The sequence below is a fragment of the Motacilla alba genome, chromosome 1 (genome assembly GCF_015832195.1).
Source record: "Motacilla alba alba isolate MOTALB_02 chromosome 1, Motacilla_alba_V1.0_pri, whole genome shotgun sequence".
Taxonomy (NCBI): domain Eukaryota; kingdom Metazoa; phylum Chordata; class Aves; order Passeriformes; family Motacillidae; genus Motacilla; species Motacilla alba.
This window is the reverse complement of record NC_052016.1, coordinates 95714924-95735359: the sequence shown is the minus strand read 5'-3', so window position 1 is coordinate 95735359 and position 20436 is coordinate 95714924. Positions and strand designations below refer to the sequence as shown.

The 20436-nt window shown below is 36.1% G+C and overlaps 1 long non-coding RNA gene across 2 annotated transcripts in view; it reads right to left on the bottom strand.

Moving 5' to 3' along the window:
• Positions 1-1386: 1386 nt before the first annotated feature.
• LOC119710099 overlaps positions 1387-20436 on the bottom strand; it is a 37718-nt gene continuing 18668 nt past the window's right edge. The window contains exon 3 of one of the 2 annotated variants that reach the window (XR_005259502.1): positions 1387-1458. This is a non-coding gene — a long non-coding RNA (uncharacterized LOC119710099). Of the gene's footprint in view, positions 1459-6637; positions 6731-20436 lie in introns of those variants that run through there. The other variant, XR_005259501.1, reaches the window with a different exon arrangement.

The window sequence follows — 20436 nt, the reverse complement described above, 5'->3', positions numbered from 1 at the left end:
ATGGAAACAGTAAGTAAAGGGTTGTCTTGATCAGGTCTATATTTCATGCTTTCTTTCTGTTCCTGTTTCACAGATAACTAATAATTTGAGGGATTTGAGGGTAAAAATTAGGAACTTGCGTATGTATTAATCCTTTAAGGCTATTCAGTCATCATTATGCATACGTGTAGGCAGTATAATGCATAAATGTAAACAATTCATGTGCTTTTCTTCTCACTTATGCCATCACTTTTCTGTGCTGTTTTTTACTTTGTATGCAGGCAAGGGGTTAATCACTGGACTTTTTTAAAGGGATTATTTCTGATATATATTAAAATGGAATTAATTTAAGTACTCAGATAAGACCATTTTCCGCTATCTACTGCCATTTTCATTTTTTGCCCCAGAATGTCATTATCTGCAAAAATATTTTACTTTTTCAATAAAAAGATCTGAAGAATCAAAATTATCACTGGATCAGCCTTTATAGCACAAAATACTCTCTGATTGCCTTGACTGTTTTGTTTGATGAGAGGGTGGATGTTTTGTGGGCAAAGCAAGAGGAGAGAAAAATCACAGAAGTATCCCAGTAAGAAACAGGATTTAAATGGCATAAATAGCACAGATTCTATGATACAATGGAAACATCTCCTCAGCCATTCCCAGCTAAGCTTCACATCCTGCATTTCTACTCCAGTGATCCTGCAGCCTGTAATGGGCACAATAAAGTTCGTCAGGAGCAGCATGTCCGTGCTGACCACGTCTGAATGCTCCAGACTTGCACTGAGCTGCTCATGTTCCTGCCCAGATTTCTGCTGGAAATTTCTGCTGTGTGATCGTTTCCCAAATGCAGCACTGCTCGGTGCAGTCACGTGTATCCTCAAAGGGGGAATGAAAATGGGACAAAGTAGGGGTCAGCGGCAAGTGGCCATGCACAGCTGGGGGTTGGATAGAGTGGAGTCGAACAAGGACAACAAAAATGATGGCATTTTGTTTTCTTGTGTTTTGACAGCAACTTATTGGAAACACTCTCCACCCTCTCAGAGACACTGCAGAGTAAATTGTCTTCTAGCTAAGAAGAGAGCCATAAAAGTCTAACTGCAGATGAGTTACATGCCTGAGCATAACATGTTTTTGGTGAAGGAAAGTGTAAACATCACTGAATATACCAGTTAATACTTCAGATATGTAATTTTCTCCACTATGGGTTTCTCCTTAATTCTGCTCAGTTATTGGCACTCAAACAGATCTAGCCAAGCCCAAGAAAAAGCAGAGGATAAATACTTTGCTGCCTATGTCACAAGGAAACTACTTTCGATATTTCTATATTTGAACAAAGTCTAGATTTTAAAATATGTACGATAATTTCCCAAAGATTATCTTTATTGCTTGCTATATTTAACATTACCTATGTTAAAATGGGTTAAGAAATATTCCACAGACACTGAAAAGCCAGAGCTGGCATAAATTCTGGAATACCTACAAAGAAAAACAAACAAACACAATTGTAATGTCCCAAACCAGTTTTATTAACTGCAGCTCTGATTTATTTCCCCATCCTACTGTTTCAAGATCTGCACCTTTTCTTTCTTCTTTGGGATGAGCAAAGATCATGGAACAGATTGTAAGTGAGGCAGATTACATGGCTGTTTATGGTTGTGTTACACATATTATGTATATAATTTGCAAACTATTCCCCAAAGAAATGATATCAAACTTTTGGGGACAAGAAAGAATCTGATGACAGTCTGTTTTCATTTATTTTCTTTCAGATGCTCCATGATAATTGAATGCTTTATTTTCTTAGATTAAGTTCTTTTACTGCAGCTACTGCTTCCCCATCCTTGTCCATTTTGGGTTATTTTTTTGCTTTAATGTTCATTACCTATATTATTTGATTGAATTACGCCATCACAATTAGAAGAAAACTAGTCCAAGTCTATTTGAACAGAATCATATATTTACCCCATAAGCACTCTACTTTAAATAAAATATAAAGGCTTCTGTATTTTTGAGTTTCAGTTTGGTTTTGGAGAGTTTTTGGAGCTTTTTGTTTGTTTGTTTAACACATACACACATTTGAAAATACAGCAGCATTCCAAAATCCCTAAGTTATGTACACAATTAATCTGTAAATTTCAACACCATGGTAATTTTACTTGTTTTTTTTTTTATGGAGGGACTTAGCATGAATGCCTTTACTTTTTAAGCTGCAAAATTTTAAAATAAAGTTCTGTTCTTCATCTTTTCATCTTGGTACTCTCTACACAGAGCTGGTTTAAGCAATAATTATTGGACAGTTTGGACTAAAAGATAACTTCAGCTAAACACCAGGCAAGGAAAAAAAGGACAACTCCTCTGAAATGAACAGAATTATTAGCAGCATTTGTCAATGACAGAACTATTATCAGAACTTTGGAATACCTGTTAAACAAAAGTTTATCAACTTTAACAGAACTTCCTGCCTGGAAGTGTCATTTAAAATGACTGCTAAAATGAAAAATAATATCTATTTTCTATTCATTTTAAATCAAGTTTGGAAAACCTGTAAATAAAAGAAAAATCTCCCCCTGGGGAAAAAAAAAGAAAATATAACATTTCAATTCCATCAGCATGCAACAGAAACAACTCCTTTAAATCAATAGGGTGTCATAAGTAATTTGAAGACAAAATCAAGCTGTTGAAAGCAGATGCAATTTAAATATTTGGTAACACTCTATGTCATGATGTAAAAAAAATTAGTATAATGATTTTTTTAATTTAAAAAACAAGCAAGCAAACAAAACAGAAAAAGATTCAGTTCTTAGCTATTTCATGGAAGGCAAAAAAGGCTAACTCCAACCCAGGGAAAACTTTCAGTCAATCAAGTTGCACTACAGATTCAGTCAGTAAGAAATGTTAGGAAACAAAAACATTACAATGTAAGCTCATTGTATTTACAGGTAATATTTGCTTATTCAGGTAATGAATCATCATGACTAATTATACTAGAAGGTGGACAGATTATTTCAGTAAACCAAGATTACATGCCCATGGGTAGAGATCTAGGAGCTGGATATGTAGACTTTCACTAATAAATGATAAGGATCACTGGTGAGGCAGGTTGCAGAGCTTGGGAAAAGTAGTAAGTTACTAAGTGAAACTGCTTCTGGCAACTATTGACCTTTGAGTTCTTAAACTGGAGCATATATAAACACAATGTTCTCTAGCAAGTTTTGCCTGATAACCCGCTGGAAAAGGGACAGAATATCCTCTAGCGATTTTGCATGCACAATTTAACAATTATGTGGTCAGAGGAAGGATGATTCTTTTAAGGTGATGGTAGATGAATGGTAGATGTTCACAGGCTTTACACATTTACAAAGGAATTTCAAAATCTAACACAGAGTAATCAATATCAACTCCAATTCTTCTATACTGAGATAAATGATATCGATCACTCTACTGGGAACACACACACAAAAACAGAAAGAGAGGAAGGATTGAGAAAAACAGGTCATACAGCTCAAAATACAGCACTGACTATACTGGCTTAGGGACAAAATGTTAAAGTAACGCTGTTTCGCTCAGCATGGAAAACCTGAAAAATTGTTTTGATGTATTTAAAAGCAGTGCATTCTAAGAAAAAAACACTAAATTTATATCAAGTAACTATTATAGTTGAATAAAAAAGCATATCAAAAGTTAATTTTAGATAATTATTATAATCAGGAACCATGCTTAGAATGGGAATACAAATGATTTATAATTCTACCCTTACTTGAAAATTAAATTTTTGTTTCAAACATGAGTAAAATTTTTTTCAAAATAAACATTTAGTAATACATTTTTCAAAATACTACAAACATTGCAATGCAATCCAAATTAAGCTGTGGATGTACACAGAGTTTGCCTTTTGAATTTCTTTTGTTTGTCAGACCTTCTAAGTTTTCTGGGAGCACTAAGGAGCACAGGGTAAGAGAAGCACATCCAAAATCCTTAGCAGCCACGATTTTATTTCTAATTGGTGTTTCCACACTCTTCATGCATTCATCAATCAGCTATAAATTACAGTATGCCTGATTGGGTCTCCTTCATTCTAACCACTCCCTGCTGACTGTCAGTGCTTGCCAACTGCTGCAGCAGGCAAGATGAACAGCAGTAACAGCACCTCTACTGTTTTGGTAGGTCTTGGCCACCAGCAGTATCATAGCTAACAACTGCTCACTTAACACCTATTGAATGTCTTGAGCACAATTGTCCCTTTGAAGAATGCAGCTGTCACCTTTGATCAAGCATGAGACATCACTGGCGGCAAGTAATATAAAAGAGTAGGTCCATAAATTCAAACACTGTGGCAATTTCAGAGGAGTTCCTTTATTCTGGAAACAAGCACAGAAAAATGTCTAATCGGTGTGGAGGGAAGAGGCACAGCAGATAAAAGCTGCAGAAAAGCTTTTTTTGTAATATTTAAACCTAGTGAATGATCAGAGAAAATACTATAGAGTCAATAATCCAAACAAACAGGGGGATGGGTTGTGCACCACTGGAAAAATTTAATAAATACACAAGTTTAAAATACTTGCAGTCACTTTCCAATGTAGCACACAGATATTATTCTACAGTCTTCAGTCTGCTAAAGCACAGTTCTTATGCTACATAAGCATAGATTTTCTGTATTTTAGAGCAGAATGCTGTCTAAGGTTACCTTCAAACTGACATACCTCCCTAGCTGGCTATACTGTCTTTGAGGGGATTGCCAAGTCCAAAAGGAACCTGGAGATGTTTGTGTGAGGGGCAGTGGGGAGAAGGACAAGGAGGAGCAGCAGGAGGAGAAGGGTAGACGTGGTGGTTTTTGGCCCAGTGGACAAGGAAAAGCAATCATGGAAATTCATAGATCAAACTTTTTTTTTTTTTTTAATTGAGGTGTACCAGTTTAATGGCAGTACAGATGGTAGCACAGCACTTCATTGATCCCAGCAGTATTTTAAGGGAATGGGAATAATGAGTCCTGTGGGTGTCAGTGACAAAAAGGTATGAACTGCTCACAGTTTTATCGTGTTGGGCAGAAACAGGGTCCCTTCATCTTCACTGAGGGATGTCATTTTGTTCTGTGTTTTTCTTGAACCAACATCTTAAATGCAACCTTCTCTTTCTGGGTGATTAAGACCGATACTCCCTCATTGCTGCTTGTGAAATGTATGAAAGTATGAAAGTGAATTTTTTTGTTTCTGTGGCAAGCACTGGACAAAGGCAATGGGGCATCCAGAAAGGCAGTAACTTTTGAAAGGCTCGGGTTTGAACATCAGGAGTGGCATCTGGAACAAAAACACCCTCAGCTTACGTGAGAGGCAAATATATCATTTGGGGCACAAATATTAGTCCTTGTTATGAATATCCAAACTGCATGGGGGTTTCAAACATTGTCAATTATTATGCAAAAGTGCACAGTTGGAATATTCTCATTTAATGATCCACTGACTTTTGAATATATTTAGTGTCCACAAGTAACCCAACAGTATTTCTAACATCATTCATATATCACAACTAAATCACTATTATATCACAAAATACATCTTTGTATAATATTAAATGTGTTTTGTAATCAGAAAATGTAGGAGTGTGGGAGAAAAGAGCAAATGAAAAGTTTTTGTGGGATGTGTTATACAGATAAGAAGATAATTTAAGAGGAACAGTCAAATGCTGCCTGGAAGGATGGGTACTAGCTATGACAAACAACAGAAACCTTTGTACTGCTTCTATCTTTCTTTCAGGGACACAGTTTTCAGTCTTTGTGCCTCTATTTTTCTTTTCGCCCTCTGCTTTTCCTGTCAATTAAGCTGTACATTCTCCATGGACAGAAGTAATACATGTACGTTACGCTTAAAAAGCCAAGAATGAGAATATGACTGGGATACATTTCTCTAGATGTTACTTCACTAGTAATAAACCCTGTGACTTCTTGTTTTATCCTCCAGAGCTTTGTGTTCAAGGAGATCCCAGTTTGCTTTGTCTCCTCCCTTATCCAGTGTCAGGGTGGTTAGATTATTCCTCTAGATCATGGAAGACCCAAGATCAGATCAGCACATTTGTCTGAGCAGACTGACATTCCTTCTGTCACATCTGTAAAAATCATGACATCATATGACATTTTAGGATGGGTTTCTTAATGTGCTCTGCTGTTGATGCTTTTCTCAATGACAACAGGAGCATCAATTCCAATCAACCGCAAGGCCACCGTGTTTCTCTTAGTGCTGTTTTTCCTCCTTGACCCAGTGGAGTTAACCAGCAGCTTCTGCAGTGAGGCTGAGTTTTTCTCTCTTCTACTTCCAAGTCACCTCAGACAGCTGAGCTATCTGAGCTACATGCCTTATCAGTTGGTAAAAAGCCAATGGCAGTGCTTTTTGAATATTTCTAAATGTTTCTTCAGGCACAGTTAGTTCACACATTTGAAACTAAAGTTACAAACAGCTCTGAGTTGCCAGAAATTTAATTTCTTCAGCAAATAAATTCTTTCCCCTCCCACAAAAGAAAAAATGTCTCTGCACAACTCTGTTCCATCACTTTCATAGCTTTATGAAGAGAGTGACTGAATTCATCAACAAAGCATGTTGGAAACAGACAGATCCATCTAGGGGCCAAAAGTGCAGCATTTTGGATGAAATAAACATAAATTACCTAAAAAGGTAGACATAAATCAAGAAATAGGCAGTATCTGTCGAGGAGTTTAGGATTACAGGTTGCCCATGAACTTGAAGAGGAAATTCAGTGCCTAAAGGAGACAACAAAATATTCAAGTCATCAATACATGCAGAAGAACTGAGGACAGGTCTCAAAAAAAAAATTAAAAAAATGCTTGGGAATGAATGCAGCAACCACAGATGAAAATGAACCCCAAGGGAAAAAAATGATTACGAACAAGATATAGGCAGGCTGCATGGTGGAAGACAATTCTTATTGACAGGGTCCAAAGTCATGACTGAGCAGAACATGGTAATTTGACTTTCAGAGGGAGTTAACTGTGGCACTTTTACCATAATGAAGAAGGCAGATTACGGGGACTTCAGAGAAATGAATTCTCAACTATGTGACATATCCTGACAATTATAAGACTAAGTTTGCAACCCTAGGAAAAAAAAAAGAATTAAAAAAGAAGAAGTTCTGAAACTCTGCATTTTAATTCATCTCTTCCAACTTTGGAGCCTGACAAAAAATGCATTATTAGAAATAAATAAAAGCAGGGCACGAAGTGGCTTCTGAGAATAAACTGTAATTTATAGAAGGAAAGTAAAATGTCTTCTCTTCTATTTAAAAACCCCTGCAAACCAGAAATGCAGATAGTGAATGGATTTTTGAGATATTCTTAGTGAAAGTAGAAAATCACTAACACATCTGTAATTGCCAGGGGGCCTATTCTTCATAAAAATTTATATTCTCAGGATGCCCATGTCATCGCAGCCTGTTACAAGCAAGTATTTTGCTCTTTTGCAAAACACCTGCTTAAATACACAACATAAGTGGCTGTATTAAAGTACTTATCTCCGAATATGGAGAGCGCTTCTTTTTGGGTATGTAAATATTCACTTAAAAGAAAATACAATAGTAGAGTGACAAAAAAGTTTCCATTATGGCTCAAATTAAAAAAATTCCAAAGTACCTTAAAAATTGTTTTCTTTGATTCCTACTTTATAGACCATCCTTCTAGAAGGAGTAAAAGGAGAAATATGCTGGAACTCAATTACCTGTGCTAGTGAACCACATACAGATATTTGAAAATGGGTATACCTCTCATAGATTTCCAGTGTGATCCAAGTGCTTTTTTATGTGTGCCTCTCATATATCATTAACATTACAAATTGCAGCATGCACCTTTTTATGCTGGTGGAAGAAGCAAAAAATTGTCAATAAAAGACTAAATGTGACTCAGTGACCAGTAAATTTTTTTCTGGTCACTCAATTAGTTCTCTTTGCTTTACCTCTGTTGAGCAAGTGAATGGAGGTCAAGCAGCTACACCTCAGTCAGATACACTTTGGTTTACCTGGATGAAGCAGCAAAAGATGAACACTGTAATTTTGGTGCGTTGCTATAAAAGTGCCAGACATCATTAAAAGGGAAACAAAAGATTGGAGCATCACTAAAAATTGTTTCCACTTGATATCAAACACCTGTGGAAACCACATGGTTTAAAAGGCAGATCAACAACCTTCTCCAAAAATCTCAAAACATTTGATCTTTCCCAAATATCTCCAAAGTCAAATATTTGCTGATCCTTACTGGCCAATGAAGGCAGGAGTCAGCAGGTAGATACCATTAAATGCCTACATCTCAAACAACTTTTTCTGCTGGTGTTCCAATCCTTAGCCAATATGGAAGAGAAACAATGGCTTATTCTTAAAAAAACCCAACAAAACAAAACAAAACAAACAAACAAACAAACAAACAAAAAAACAGAAAGAGGACAACTACTGGGATATGCTCTCTGAAAAAAGAAAGAAATTTCTTACTCAGACAATTCCTCTCTATTTCTAACAATTTCAAGGCATGTACAGCTATGAGGAAACCTTTAACAACATCTCAGACAGTTATTGAAGGACTCTTGTTTGTAAACCTCTAGTAATGCTCTTCCTTATCAAATTGCTTACCCATGTCTTTTATATATTTATATATCTATGTAGATATTGTTCTTGCAATAAGTAAACTGCATCAAGTAAACATTACTGCATCAAGTAAACATTAGTCTCATACTAAAAAGCTGTTTTTTCTTGTATCATTATATTTTTAAAATATATTCCTGACTTGAAATGGCACATTTTCACTAGAATTTTCCAGTTGTATTTATGTATCCTTAATATAGTTCCCATTGTTTCAGAGTAGCTTCTCCTTATTGACTTATTAGCATGATATTTTTGATAAGGTTCTCCACTACTAAAGATTGGAATCTTTTTTAGGATCCACATGCTTTCATTTGTACATAGGAATCTCTGATCTATATTTACAGTAGCTTTATAATTTAACAGATGTTTGGACAGTTACAGTCCCCTCTGGGACAGTACTGTGTGGTTTTGAACTACTCCAGAGTTGTTCTATGAATATTTTTCCTCACTCTCTTATAGTCCTGGGGGTCTGTAACAGATGCTAATTGCAGTTTCTTCTTTGTTTTTTGATAATCTAGTCTTACCCAAATTATTCCACTGCTGCCCTCATCATTATTGAATTGTATCTTACTGATTTTCAAGGTTTCAAGCAATAGATAAGACCACATTATCTACAGCTTATACACACACAGCATAGCTTAAGTTTCATATGTGCATATGGAGATGGTGAGAGCATTCAAGAAATAGGGGCTTTTGGCAGAGAACATCCCACACCTCCTGTCCTTTCAGAAATATGCCTTGGAATAATTAGCAGCTCCATCTCAACTTCCCAATTTGCCACAATGCTCTCAGATATTATGCTGCTGCTCCACAGTTTTCAGAGGGGCTTATCATGCTGCATGCAGATCTGTTCTCTAAATCAAATGCTTTAAGACATTAATAGCATGACCTTGAAGCATTTTCAAACAGTTTTACTCATGTGAAGTTTGCCGACTTGTACAGGTGAAGATGCCACATTGTGTAATGGCACACATTGTGTGCCCATGTTCACCATGCTCTGCATGCTGCCTGGGACCCTGCCAGAGTAGCCAGCTTCCTTGGTTCAGAGAGAATGGAAACCTTTCACAAATAACAGCTATAATAAATGCTCAGGTTGCACTTCATCTTTTAGTTCAGCAGAGGCAGAAGGCAAAAACTATTTTGATAAAGTAGCAAATATTCCAATTCCAGAACTTAGGACTCCAGTGAAGAATGAAGAAGCAGACAATGCTATCTATTTATAGTAAATTTTTGCCTGAATCCCTTCTTTGTACACAACAGCCATGGTCTTTCATGCAGAACCACTGTAGATGGACAGCTGTGTGTCTAAACATCTGTGATGAACAGAACTCAGATGGGAGCTTAAAAAAAGAGAAAACGGCATCAACATATTCATAAGTTGGTGTGTGAACAATGGAAGCATATATTGTAGGTCTGAAGGAAAAAGGCAGAATCAGCTTTTAAAAAAACCTACAAAATTCTCTAAGAAATTCTTTTTGCAGATGTCAGCATAAGCTTTTTGCCTGATTTAGAGTAGCAGTAAACTCAGGAAGGGGACTAAAAAAATTGCTTTGACCAACCAGGAGTTTCAAGGAAGTACCTATAAATCTGAAAATCAAAATTTGATTATAACTTGGTCCAGAAGAACTATATCACCTCAAATAAAGAAAATAAAAGGAAAAGAAATGAAAGTAAACTGACTCAGCTCTGACTTGATTGTGTATATTAGAACAAGATCAGCCTAAAACTGAAGGCATGCAGATAATAATCTCTGACCCTCCCAAGGTTCCACCGGTGTCTTTTATGGACTTTCCATTTGTGAATAAGGTAAGTTAAATGCTTAAAAAAATAAAACAAAATTAAACATCCTGTATTGTTGATCAGACATCAGCCTGAGTATCAGGCTTTGTTGGCCTCACTTGTACTGATGTTTCAAGTAGCTCTAATAATAACTGGCAGAAGTGATAACATATGACTTGAAGGATGTTATCGGGATCTCTGTACTGTAGAGAATTATAATGAAGCATACAGAATGTATCTTCACCTGAATTTGATCCCTCTTGTTCGTTTAACTGTTTACATGGTTTCTAAATCCAATATAATTTTCTCTATATTAAAATATATTGCCAAAGTAAGAAGAAGCTCACTTCTCCTTGTCTTAAAAGAATATGAGTGGTGCTCTAAGAAAAAAAAAAAAAAAAAAAAAAAAAAAAAAAAAAAAAAAAAAAGACCCCTTGTCTTTCAAGCTTCCCTTTCTCTGTTCATAAGCAGTTTCCTGGAATACCTAGTGATATTCCTTCCGAGAGAGACCAGAACCCCACTAAAGTATATTTTCCTTATAGGAATTTCCAACAGTCTTCAGTGGTTTTGACATGTGCAAAAACAACAGGATACTGCAGACTCCAACACAGGCATACATTTGAAGAATACATTGCACCAAACTGCAAATGCCAGTTCATTGCGCAGTTTCCACTGCACTGAATATCTGCTGTCTCCTTTACTGTAGTTTCTCACATGCAAGAACAAGTCACAGCTTCTAGAGCAGAAAAATCTAAAACTTTCTTACCTGAAAGGCAGGGTAATATAATTTTTGCTCTTTAAAACTGCATACTTCTTTTCAATAATTAAAAATCCAAGCCCACAGTACAAAAGAATTCTGTCTTATAAACACGTGTTCCCTAAACGACCTTAAACTTTGAGAAAGAGAGGCACAAAATCATTGTTTTCAACCTTTTAACTCTCCCTAAATGAAAAAGGGGTTATCACAGGGTGGTAACTGTGAGTTATCTGTGAACAGGCTAATTTTCTCAAACATATTTGTTATTCAGTATTAATGTATAAATTTCTGTGAGTGATTCCTAGCTTGATCACCAGTATGAGAGCAGTCTATTGTAGACAAAATAATGATGGGATATAGAGGTCATACATTACATATCAGAGTCTCAAAGCAGTAATCTCAGCTCCAATACTGTCTCCCAAGTAACTTAGTCTCATCTTCTTGCCTTCTGGGATTGAAAGAGGATTGATCGATAAGAGATTTTAAATAAAATATAATAGAGTCGTAGTCCATTTTCACAGACAGAAAAAGGAAAATCTGGCAAATGACAATAAAGAAGATATGCCAGACAATCATTCCTTTGTTAGCTACTACTGGGATCTAAAGCCTTTCCTTGTTCCTCTCCTTCTTGACAAATGCTGACATGATCCAAGTGTTTCTTAGACTCTCCTGGGAATCTTCAAGGGTTGAGAAAGGACTGCCTATAAAACCTGTAGTACTATCTTTTCTGGAAGAGGTCTGAGAGGGGAAATATTCTGAGTCCCATGTTAGGGAAGCCACTGCTATGAAAAGATTTTAGTCATTTTCAGGGCTGAGCTCCGGCACATCCACACATTGCATGCTTTGGGCAGAAGCCTAAGTCCCTCTTCTCTCTTATCTAATATACATCTGCCCTTGTTTGAACATGGGGACAAAAAACTCTGCTCATTGACAAGCTTTATTTCACAAAATCCACACTCATAACTGAAATAGAGGAAAGCCACAATGGAGTCAGTCTGAAGCACAGGATGGTCAGTGTTGTACTGTGCCCTGCCTTGGAAGTTTCCAAAACCAGACAAGACCCTAAAGAACTTGGTTAGCCTTACTTTGGTCATAAAGTCATACTACAGACCTCCAGAAGTTCCTTCCAACTTCCTTTGACTCTCATCCGCACTGATCTTGTGACCAGTAGCAAAGATTTTTCAAAGATTTTTTTTTTTTTTGGATATTACTGAGATTCAGAAGAACACTTGCCTTTAAGAGGTAAAATTAATGGTCATGGCAATTTGATAGCTGGTTAGCTATAACAAAACATGACAGACTTAGAACAAACATAAATGGGAATTCAAAATTAGAAACATGGATGTAACTGCAAAATTACACATTTATTTACCAAACATTCATTGTGCTAGAATCATTTTCAAGTGAGATGCACTGACTTTTCTTAGACAGGCAAATGGTGCAGATGAATAGATCTAGTCTCAAAGAAATCATTAAGTCACAAAATGATGACAATCTGCTGATCTCATGCAGGTGCCTGAAACTTGTTTGTGATTCTGGAGTCTCTGAAGTGAGGAGGGAGATCAACAAGCAATCAGCAAGTATTAATACCCTAACATAAGACCTTGCTTAGAATAGTCTCTACAGACATGTTCATGAGAGGTAAATGTTAAGTAGATTAAAAAAAAGGAAAAAAGTTATATTAATATGGTAATGCAATGGAGGTGTCACTGTTTAAGAAGAAACACCAAGATTAAATGATTGAACCATAAGAGAAGGATTACAGGTCTTGTTCATAAATCCAACAGCAGACAAACAAAAGGAAGGAGGAAAAAAACCATTTATTTAAGGCAAAGCATAAGAATAAGAAAAGACAGTTATAAAACCAAGATGAGCAATTTTAATCTGGAAACTACCATGTTCCTCTTTGCTACAGAAATCAGCTAACAAAATTTTCACACATTTGTGGAACATGCTGATTTGAAAGGGATCTACAAGGACCATCGAGTTGAAGTCCTGGCCCTGCACAAGACCATGTTCAAAAGTCACACCATATGCCTGTGAACATTGTGCAAATGCTTCTTGAACTCTGTCAGGCTTGGTGCTGTGGCCACTTCCCTGGGAAGCTTATTCTAGTGCCCAAACATACTTTGGGTGAAGAACCTTTTTGTAATATCCAACCTAAAACTCTCCTGACACAGTTTCATGGCATTCCCTTGGGTTCTGTCACTGGTCACCACAGAGAAGAGATCAGTGCCTGCCACCTCCATTGTCCTTGTGAAGAAGCTGTAGAATTTGATGGGGTCCCTCCACAGTCTCCTCTTCTCCAAGCTGAACAGACTGAGTGACTTTAGCTGCTCCTCATACAATTTTCTCCCAAGGCCCTTTACCATCTTCCTTGCCCTCCTTTGGACACTCCCTAATGAGCTAATTTCTTATATTGAGGTGACCAAAACTGCACACGGGACTCTAGGTGAGGCTGCACCAGTGCAAAGCAGAGTATTGGGCAAGAGGTGTAAGGGGTAGTCTAAACACAGAGTTTGATAACCATCTCATTGAGATTGCATTAAGATGTTGCTTATCATAAGAACATTGAAATCAACAATCCAATGCTCCACTCTAATCCTATGCTCCTCCTGACAGACTTCAGTCATGAGGACCAAAAGGGATTACCTCCTTTCTTAGCTGATTCTAGAAGCAGAGACTCTCTAAACATGGAATTTAATTTCAGACCAGTGTGTGTCTCTATACTTGTAACCATCTTGCAAGCAAATGAGTGGGAAGGCAGGAAAAACAAGTTAATAGGTAGAGAAATGCACACAGGATACCAAATTTCAAAGTTGCCCGAGTAGGACACTTTCAAGGATTGCTAGTATCACACAATCACAAATTAAAAAAAAAAAAGTTATTTTCATTATTTCCACACACAGCAGATTCTGTAATAGAAAATGCTTATTCCTTTTGCAAAAGATTCTGTTCAGTAAATCCTTTGCATTCCCTACTCTTTCTACTGTTATGCATACTTTACTGAGGAATAGAAGTAGACATAGAATTTAAAATACAAAATCTAAAAAAAAAAAAATTAAATAAAATTTGAATAACATTTTTCCACTCCTAGTTTTTTGGAGTTGCCTCTCATTCATGAATAAAAGGTAAGGTTATAGGAAGGTATGTCAATATTTTATTTTTCTCCAAGAACAAAGAACCTGTAATTCAGTGCAAAGCGCACAAAAATTCTGTACAAATGAAAATTATAATGGTAAGAGAGCTGAATAGAAAAGTATTTGGATCTTCAAAGCATCAAGCATGAAGAAACAACTACAGGAGTTGTTTTTGTATTTGATTTTTAAAATGTTTCTTTTTTGGAAATGCAGTAGTCCATTTATCTGAAATTAAGTCAGAAGAGAAAACTGCAATCATCTTCAACTTTGCTTGCATCTTCCAAATTTCTCTGTTGTGCTGAAGGAAGAGGAGTCCAGACAGTGAAGTATGGATTTACATGTGGATCCATCAAAGCTTAGCTTGACTGGGAATAGCAAAAGAAGCTCAGTTTGATCTCCTAGTAAAGTAAAGAGGACACTTGTATAGAAACATTTTAGCTTAATGAAAGAACTATAAAAAGTTACAAAAAATAAACTGTGTCCCACAAGTGCTAGTTTATGATTCAACAAATGGAGTCATTTTGGGATTAGATTCTCCTCCCATGTCTTTGAGCAAGGTGCATCTAATCCAAACTTGACCATTAAAGTCAAGGCAGGATCAATCCTTGTTTCTCTTAAGAACTGAGGTTGCTGTTGGTTCTCTTTGGAGATAATGCACTTTCAGAGCACAGCTCATGTAATCAAAGTATTTGCACAGGAATAAGCATTGTGGTAGAACCCCAAATATTCTCCAGTATCTATAGAGTCAACAGAACTAGTTTAAACACAGTGCTGAGATACCGCCTCAGTGCCCTAAGGTTCCTGTGAAACAAGCAGTCTACTATCCCAAAAAGTCACTTAGAAGCATACAGTCTTCCATCCAATATTTGTCTTCACACACTGCTCAGCACACTAAATGTTCAGTGCTTTTTCCTGATAAAGCCAGGGCAAAATTACAGTTGCAAAATTAATGTTGCTATTGCCACATATTTAAGGCAAAGCATAAGTGTAGTTCTTGTACTTGTAGAAAGTGTAATTTTTGCAGACAAATGAGGTAACATTGCCTAAGAGTCAAAACTAAGACGTGACAGGAGAGACGTTCACAGGCACACAAAAATTCATGCCATACAAAATAACTCCACCAACAGTGGAGCTGAAAAGGATTTCTACAAAATAAAAACTGAAAGGCAGTTTAAAATTTCTGTTGTTAAAGCAACCTGCAACTTTGATATACTAAGAGGAAGTATATGAAACATAATGACTCAGAGATCTATTTCTCTTCATCTGAAGGTCAATTAAAAAAAATTAAGCTGCTGGCCCATAAGTGGTATGCAGAAACCAATTTATAGGAGTCTTCAAGATCAAATGTCCACCTTGGTTTCAGGTACCCTCAAAAATTACTGATTTTCAGACTTCTATTGAACACTTCTCTGCTTTCTATTGAACAAAACCTATTTAAAGCTATATAAGTTCAAAATAACCAGGTAAATACCCAATGAGCTTAAATATTGAATAATACATAGTAATACCTTCTGATTAAATAACCATTTTGTTCAGTGATTACATGCAGTTTCCCCAGTTGGTAATTATTGATTACAGGATATAGTCATTTGTTTCTGCTAACCACTTGCCCTTGTAAGTGTAAACATCAAGGACGGGGCTTGCCTTCGTCTATTTTCCATGGCACCAGGCTGCTATGCATGTTGGACAACAACCCATGACATGGTAATGATACACTTTTTGTTGCAACATAAAGAGTTTGTGTTCCTGTAGTTGTTTTGATACTTGGGATCCCTTCTCTCTCCTTCTTGCAGGCTAAGTTTTCATATGAATACTATATGAATCATGAATACAAAAATCTTAATAACTGTGTAATAATTTTACATAAGTAGTTATATATATCTGCCTTTTGCTTTTGTCATTTCCATGTACTTTAATGCCTAAAAATTGCTCTTTGCAATTTTGTTGAGCCACTAAGACAGCTCCTGTCAAAAAATAAGAAAAAAAAAACAAGAAAAAATATGCAGATGTCTATTAAACACATTAAAAGATTTGGATGCACATGTCTTTTTTAGGTGCTTTCCTGTAAGGAATAAAAATTCACTCAGTTGTTCTTTCGTGTGGATAACTAATTCGATTCCATGTGTCTAGTCATATGTTCAGTTAAACTTTGTCCTGAAGCAACACTAGACTGCTCTCGGTAGTTAAAAAGCATTCCCTTTTTTTTTTTTTTCTTTTTTTTTTTCCCTTATGTTTTAAAATATAACAGCACAGGTCAGCAGTCCCCACTGTATACTTGCACTATGGGTAGTATTGGTGGGTAGGAGCACACAGATATGCACCCAGAGAGGCTGGTGCAGACTCACAGCCTCTCAGTGAGGAGATCAGGCTTTCTGGAAGTTGAAGACATCTCCAAAGACATGAATGCAAGAAGTTATGCTTTGCTTTAGTTACAGTTGAGGTTGAAAAGTGATTCTGCAACTTTCTATCTCTCACTTTCCTAAAGACCCCTGTGGTTTTTTTCCAGAAAGTGTCACTACCTTTCAGTTAAAGATGCTTTCAAGCCAAGATCAGATGAAATCTTTTGGTTCTTTCCATATTCTACTGCTTATTCTTTGGATAATTTTGTCCTTTCTTTGCACCTTCTGTCTCATATCTTTAATGTTTCTGAATTGCTCTGAATTTCTAGCATGAAAGAATATTATACTGAAGTTAAAATTATTTCCTGTATATCATTTTCCGTTATGAAGCTCTACCCATGCAGAATAAAATGAAAATAGTATGTATGCTTTCTTGTTCTTGACATGAAAAACCTATTCCTCAAGCACAACGGTGATTGATAAATATGATTAATAAAATGGCTATATTTCATTTATTTTGAGTGATAGATAACCTAGTAAAAGTTTTCCATAAATAATACATTAAAAAGTCATAACACATAACATCTCATTAGCTGATGCTTCTAATTTTATGCCTATCTGAAATAGTATGCTGTCTCATTTTAAATCTCTAAATACATATGAAGTTGAAAGCTTCCTATAGGTTGTATTTTTTAACTGCTTTCCCAAACCTACACCAGAATTTCACAGTGACTGAAAAAAGGTCATATTTAAATTAGCTAAAACCAGTAATTGATGATAATTTATAATCTTTAACAAATGCACCTGTTTTTAACTATTATAATATCTTTATCTTTAAAGTAACTGAGATTGATATTTTTCAAATACAGAACCAAATTTTATATTTCTAGTATTGATATTGCTTATTTCTTACTATTCAGATCTATTTGGGCAATGTCTGCAGTATGTTTGTCTATGTATTACCCTGAAATATGGATGGAAAATAAATCATCATGCTGAGGAGTCCGTAGTGAACTTTTTTTGACTTTTTTGACATTAAAACAGGTGGAGTGGTGATTATTTATATAAGACAAAGATCTATCTCATTTTTTTTAATGAAATTGTAATTCACTTGACTTTGAACAAAATAATATTAACATTTTCAACAGAAACCTACTGCAGACATTCCTTCAGAAAGGAATGAGATGCTTTCCTGGCCAAGGAGCCCTCAGTACCATTGTGGATCCAGGTGCCTCTACCACATCCCAGTGTTCTTTGAAATCTGACCATTTGCCACAGGTTGTTACTACATCCATCCTCTGCATGACATGGCCAGGACATAATCCTTGTTGAGTAGGGTATAATTAGCATTAATTTTAATTGCAGTGGCATTATTCTATGTGGCCTTGAGAAATTTCTCTTCTTATGTCAATCCAAACTGTTGCTATAAGGTTCATTCTGCTGGATTCATAGACCCAATCCTCTCTCACCTTTGTATCCCTTCTTGGGCTTGTTATTGACCCTCTAAATTTACACCCTCAGATTGTCTTACTGCCAAACTTAGGCTACTTTTTTATTTTAATTTATAACTGTTGAGAGACAAGAGATGGTAAATCTCTGATGTAAACATCCACTCTCATTTGTTAAACTTCATTGCAAGCACCAATGTGTTGTTTTCCAAGATGTTAATTTCATTTAGACTAAAGAGGATTTCTCTGGAAGAAGTATTTAAACGGATTCATTATTCAACTTTCAATTTCTCATTAAGTCACCTTCTGCAGTGCATCTTACAATCTTGATGTGTTCACAGGGTCTACTATCACAGCAAACTGCTTCTCTGTGCTTGGTTGTTTGTTTGGGTCTATTTCTATTGTCCTCCCTGTCTTCGGGGTGAGGGCAGTCTGTCTGATCTCTGTGCACCACCTGGCACTGGAGAGTCCTCATTCTTTGGCACTGTGTAGATGCAAACAGTAAACAGCAACAGCCATGTAATGTTTCCAGAGGTCAGATCTAAACCACCAGCAGCTTCATGGCACAGTGCACCCTGTAGTTGCAGTACTCCAAATGTCAGGATTACAAACCTGGAAGCTCTGTAGCATCCGTGGATCCCAGGGGTTGGATCCAGTCTGTAGAACACATGCATGTTGTACTTACTGAATATTAATTATTGCTATAATTGAAATGAAGAATGTAACCACCATCTCTATCCCTGCTCCCCCCCCCCCCCCCAAACCAAAACCCAATAACCCATTCTGCCCATAAATTGGAAATGTATCAGCACACTGAACTCTGTTCTATGTATCACTGAAATAGTTCCTGATCAGTACAATGCAAGCTATACAAGCCCAACCACCTGTTTCTTTAAGGAGTATTATATTTCCGCGGCAATAGACTTGACTCACAAATTTATAATCACACAGTTTTGAACTACTTAACATAAAATTTTAATAAAAACTACAGCATTTGTAAAGCATGTCAGCTTGAAATAAAGCTAGGTATTTCAACAACACCCAAGTGCCCTATTTAGCATTTTTTGAATTGAACGTTTATTTCAAAATTTCTTCCCAGAGTGAAATTGCTTTTAGAGAAAATCATTAATAAGGAAATCAAAATGAAATATTTAAATTGCATTGAATAAAATAATTTGGCCCAAAGCATTATGGGGAAAATTTCATCATTTGGTGAGCAAAAAATCTGCTTTTGTTAGTTTTTATTCCTCTGCAGTATAGAAAAGATTTTTTTCTACTTTGTTTTCATAATAGAATTTCCAAGAGAGATTTTCAGCTTTTAATCTAAAATCTCATCTTTTTTGCTTTTTCTATAGTACCATATCTTATATAAAACAATGTGCTGAATAGATTTCCCAGAGAGGTAATGCTAGTCTCATCCAAAAACCACAAAACACTCATTCTTTATTAATATTGATGTAACTATGTTGGGAATCTTGCTTATTTGGGGGAGTGGGACATGAAGGAATTGAAAGAAGTGAGAAGTTCATTAACTACAATAGGAAGGGAAAATATTCAATCTAGACTAAACAGAATTTTGATTTTTCGTTGCACCAGAAACAGAATAGACAACTCAGAAATACTTTGTTTATATTTCTCCCTATCCAAAATCAGCTGTATTCATTTGGGCACTTCTATTTAAAAATTGAAAAAGTGTGGACCTTTTTTTCAAAATTGCTAGAAGACACCTTTTCCCCATTAACTAAATATTTTAGATATTCTACACCTATGTACTATAACAAAACAATTTAAATTTCCTCTTTTACTTGAAGCTGCAGAAATGTTCAGCTCCCAGGAGAACATCTACAAATGAGAATGTAAATTTTTCTAAGATACAATGCTGGTAACAGCATTGATGATTAAGACACTGTTCCAGGAGAAGGTGAAAACAGTTAGGACCTTCCTCTGTGGAATAAAACATGGGTTAAAAAAAAGACTTGCTGGTTCAAGAAGGTATAATCCTCCTTTCTCCATCAACACTGGCCAATATATAACCCTCTCTCCTCCACAGACACTGGTCAAGATTTTTCAACACATAAGAATTATATTTTATTTTTCAGAGAATTTACTGTCTGAGTGAAAAAAAACAGAGAAAAGGAACAAGTTCTATGTCTTGCAAGTTGATGAGTGAACTTTCTCCATTGCAAGTTTATTTTGGGCACAGACACTCCCATTCTGGCAATTAAGAACTCCACATCTTCAGTCTGATGTGTTCAATATTCAGCATGAAAACTCTAATCTTGATATCCCCTCTGGTAGTATGATATAGTGGTACAAAATTACTGCAATGTCTATGAACTGTACTGGATTTGATTCTTCTA